This window comes from Lissotriton vulgaris, chromosome 10, assembly GCF_964263255.1.
Source record: "Lissotriton vulgaris chromosome 10, aLisVul1.2, whole genome shotgun sequence".
Lineage (NCBI taxonomy): Eukaryota > Metazoa > Chordata > Amphibia > Caudata > Salamandridae > Lissotriton > Lissotriton vulgaris.
In genome coordinates, this window is record NC_141698.1 from 841,612,090 (window position 1) to 841,617,033 (window position 4,944).

Genomic DNA, 4,944 nt, shown 5'->3' on the forward strand with positions numbered 1-4,944 from the left:
AAAGGAACATATTCCTCTGGAGGTTCGTCTGCTTTGTAGTAGTGGAACTCTTTTGTTACTGGATTTGCTTGTGGAAAAGTAATCCAAGAGTAGAATACCTCTGTCTGCTGATATTCGTGTGCCTCTATTACAAATATGACTTATCCACCTCTTGATGATACCCCATTTTCTATAAGTTTTAAAGTTATGGTTTTTATTACATTTACCGGGATGCCTCTAGCATCCGGGTCTGTTTCTGGGAAGGTTGTGTTGTCTAACACTCTTTGAGCTGCTATTCTAGCTCGCTCCCTTTCATCGTCACTCATTTTTATTTACTGAGAGTTCGCAGAGCAAGTTTCAAGGAGACAAAGATTAGGTGCACAATATTTTTGGAACACTGTATCCTTCAACGTTGAATAAACCAACAACTAATACATAGGATTCTCGTCCTACTTAGTTTTGGCGGATATTATGCCCTTTCACCCACTCCAGACGTCTATTGGAGTTTTTACGGGAAAGAGGGGTCTGTGTGAAAATCACGACTGAGTTACTCTAGTATCTAGCGTTAAATTATCGCCTTACCAAACGTTGGGCGCCATGTAGTGTAGTTCCTATATTCCCAATAGGCTCTGCGCATTGGAATAATATACCCTGTAGCTTAGACGCAGGCGTGAGATCCCCTGTGTCTCTACCGAATATATTAGACTTAATTGTGAGTGCCAGCTAGCTCAGAGGTCACTAGAAACTTTCTCGAATTCACAAGAAGGTATTAGTTTCTGACAACCGCATACAAATGACAACTTTGTTTCCTAATATTAGGAAAGCAATCTCTAGAGTCACTGAAACAATAGATAGCTATTTCACTCAGTCAATCGTGCATGTTTCGTTTCACCAGAACGGCTGAGAAATTAGAGAGACAGGCGTTTTCAATAAAAGAGGTTACTTATTGAAAAGTCTTCTTTCTCAAGCATTGAAAATGAACTGCTACAATAATAAAGCTTACTGTGAAGTACAATGCATATAATACGAACAGTATTACAAAATAGTACTGTCAAAGCATGATATGGATGTTAAGCCATAAAGTGCATAAAAGGTATAAAATGTATAAAATACATACAGTAAAAAAAGATGACTAAAAGTACTCAACTGGTGCTTCTGAAATACGCCTACCCCGGTGTACCTAACCTAAGTCTAGTACGAGGGAGGGAGTGTAAGAGGAGGAGTTTAAGTCTAGGGTTCCGTCTGCCAGGAATCTAATTCCAAGAATTCTCTAAGAGGGCTAATCAGCTCCGTACCTTTGGTTTCAGAATGAAGGAGGGCTTGTATCTCGTTCTCGGGACTCGATTTCCCAGATACCCACAAGGGTAAACTGGAAACACTGGAACTGGATTTCTCGGCAAGGAGAAATGGCAGAATCTCGCAGTGCGTCTACTGGAGGGTCGGCTTTCCTCAGCACTTGCTGCTGCAGGGCATCGGGTAAGTAGATAGTCGATCTGCTCCAAACCACTGTGTATTTGATTGGGCAAATCAAGGCATATTTATACTTTGAAGGTGCCAAGTTTGACTCATGTTTGGACTTAATAACATCATTCAAAGGCTCAATCCTTGGAAAATGCAGAGCGTTCCAGGAGCACTTAATGTTCAAGCAGGGGGAAGTCCCGGGCTGCTGAAGGTGGGTTTTTCCAAGAAAACGTTGTTAATTCTCGGAGCTTAGTGAAAGTATCCCTGCCGTATTTGGGCTGTATGGTTTGGGCCAAATATGGTAATGATTTCTATGCCTTTATAAGGATATGATAAAATAGACCTATATAAGGGCATGAATCGGGATTTTTATATTAAAGTCCTAGATTCATTTACTACAGGTTAAGAGAATGACCCTGCACATTTACAACCCCCACGTCAATATCCAGGACCTGACAACCTTCCTAAGCCGCCACTGCACAGTGACGAAAGAATCCTCCCGCAACCTGGACAGTGACGGCATCTGGGATGGTAAATGGACAGTCATGGTAAAGCTAAAGGAGGACCCGTCGACCCCAGATGGAATCCCCTACCCCTTCCACCTTCTCCCTAGGGTGTGACTCAGGATACCTGTACTACTCTGGGCAGACCAAACGATGCAACAGGTGAAGCAAATCTGGCCACACTGGCAATCACTGCAAGGCACAAGTATGCAGGTACTGCAAACACGAAGGCAACAAGCAAAGACCTGCAAAGAGGAAACCCTATGCAACCTCTGTGGGGGGGGGGGGGTAGGCCACCTCTTTAAGGACTGCCCAAAAGGAGTCAAATCCTACACCCAATCTGCCACACCTCCGTGGAGAGACCAACAAGAGGAGACGGATGAGACCAGGCCTCCAGCCCCAAGGCAGGCCAAGGGAACTGGGAGAGGGAAGGGCTCCAAACAGCACAAACCCAGATACTACAAAAGCTCCAGAGGTACAGACCCCAAAGATATCTCCCCTGCCATCCCAGAGCCCTGTGAGCCACAGGAGACTGCTGCCCAACCTGCCACAGAGGACCAGTGTGGGGTCCCCTGGACAAAACAGGTGAACAGGAGAAGGAGGCACAGTACCTCACAGTATACAAGCAAAACATGCAAGCGAGTTATGATCAGCCACAACCTCTGTGCTCGAGTATTCAGAAGAGGAAGATCAGTCAGTAAAAGAACGCCGGGATGACCAACTCAAGCAAGTATGGAAAGTACTAAGGGAGATGAGGGCACTGGCAAGCATCATGGAAGCGTCTCCACCCCTTTGCCAACAACAGTACAATAGGAAGAGACCTCCAGCGAAGAGTGAGAACAAGGCCTGCCCATCATCCTTGAGGAGGTAGTCTCCAAGCTCAGCCAAGAGTGTGGGCCAGCCATCGATTATCAACAAGCAACAGAGGCTGAGCAGGAAGGCCCAGTACCAGAGACCCTACAGGAGACTGATCAGCCCTGTGAGTAGCCTTGTCACTTGCATTTGTAACCAATTGCTCTAACTTAATAATTAGTCTTTAAGTTAAACACTTAAAAACTAATTAATGAGGGCTAATTCATTATTTTCCGTAAATGTCATAAGTATTAGAGACAAGCACAGATGTGCTAATACTTTGAGTTTTCTTGCCAGCCAGGAATGTGATGTATACATGATTCATGAATATGAATGTGCCATCCCCTTCGCAACATCATACAAAAGCAAAGAACAGCAGTGGACCTTTGGGCCTTCCTTCTGGGAGAACAGAAGTAGGTCTGTAGGAGTGGCTACCTTAGCCAGAGGACTCAGTCACTGAACTGGAGGGCAGCTTGGTTCTTATCGTTGGTGGATCGTGGGCAGGAGAGCCAGATAAACCTATTAATATGTATGTCCCTTCTGATGTGGGCAAGTGACGCAAGCTCTTTCAGCACCTAAGGCCACAGCTGGTCACCTCAAGAAGAATTTTAATGGGTAGGGATTTCAACAGCATTCTAGAAACTCGTGGATGATTTGGGCCAGGGCTGGGGAAGGATGGTTCTATGATACAGCAAAACTCCTGGTAGAGATGGTGGGTGAGGCCTCACTGACAGATTTCATTGGGTCTATGGGGCAAATGCCAGGAACTTCACCTGGAGTCGCCCTGATGGTTCCTTGTGCTCCAGGATAGAGTTTATCTTTACTTCTCAATCAGTGAAGATCAGGCAATACTCAATGGTGACAGTACACTTTTCTGATCAGAGAGCTATTCCATTCCAAGGGAAACAGACGGGCAAGTTCCTGACAGGTCCAGGTACTTGGAAACTGAACGCTCTCTGCTGGAGAGAGAGTGGGTGAAGAAGGAGCTGAGGGAGGCATACATCCAGTGACCAGGCATGAAAGACACCTTCCAGTTCACAGGGGAATGGTGGGAATGGATCAAAGGCAAGATCCAGGATTTTTAAAAGAATGTGGGCAGGTAGGCTTCAATGGAGAGAAAGAGGGTGTTCAACAGACTGCAGCAAGAGCTGCAAAAATTGCACAACATTGTGCGGACTCTGAAGGAAGTCAAGAAAGAACTAAGCAAGCACTTTCATGATGAATCCAGGAGGATCATTTGCCATTCCAAGGTGGAGAACCGGAAGAAGGGGAAGCAATGCAACTCCTTCTTTAGGAAAATCCACTTTGTGCACACCCCTCTGGTTCAACTGTGCAATAAGGAGGGAACCCTCTGTGACACCAGGGAGGACATTAGGAAGGTTGTGACAGACTTCTATGGAGACATCTATTCAGAGAAGAAGTCAGAGGGAGATCAATTAGAAATGTTTCTGCCTGGTATCCCAAAAACTGTTTCCCCAACAGTGAGAGAAGTCCTTAAGGGCACATCACTTTGGAGGAGCTGCACCTTGCCGGTAATTACTTCAAGTCTGGAAAGACGCCACATAGTAACAGTAAACCAGTTGAATTCTATGTCTCACTGTGGGTCCTAGTAGGACCAGACCTCCTGAAGCTGTATAAGGAGATGGAGAGGAAAGGAATCATTCCCCACACTCTACAGAAAGGAATTATCACGCTCTTGTATAAACATAAGAAGGGGAGAGGTGACCTCAAGAACTGACGCCCCATCTCTCTCCTGAATGTGGACTATAAGATCCTGGCTAAGACACTAGTAAATAGACTCAAGTGCACCATGGGAGAAGTAGTTCTGTCTAGACCAGGAGAAGGCCTTCAACTGTGTCTCCCATGAGTTCATTGAAAGGTAACTGCACAATTTTGGGCTGGGGAGCAGTTCTGAAGTTACATTAAAATAATGTATGAAGACATCTTCAGTTCAGTCATTCTGAATGGTTGTAAAACAGACCCCTTCCTATCAGGTCAGGGGTAAAACAAGACTGCCTGCTCGCACCCTCTCTGTTTGCTTTGGTTATAGAGCTACTTACTGAGTACACCAGGGAGAAATTAATTATTTATCAATTAATCAATTATTATTAATTACCAATTATATTTTATTTAATTACCAATTATTAAT

The 4,944-nt window shown here is 44.9% G+C and overlaps 1 pseudogene; it reads left to right on the forward strand.

Annotated features, from left to right (window-relative positions):
* Window positions 1–1,985: 1,985 nt before the first annotated feature.
* On the forward strand, window positions 1,986–2,814 carry LOC147688872 (uncharacterized; annotated as a pseudogene).
* Window positions 2,815–4,944: the final 2,130 nt, after the last annotated feature.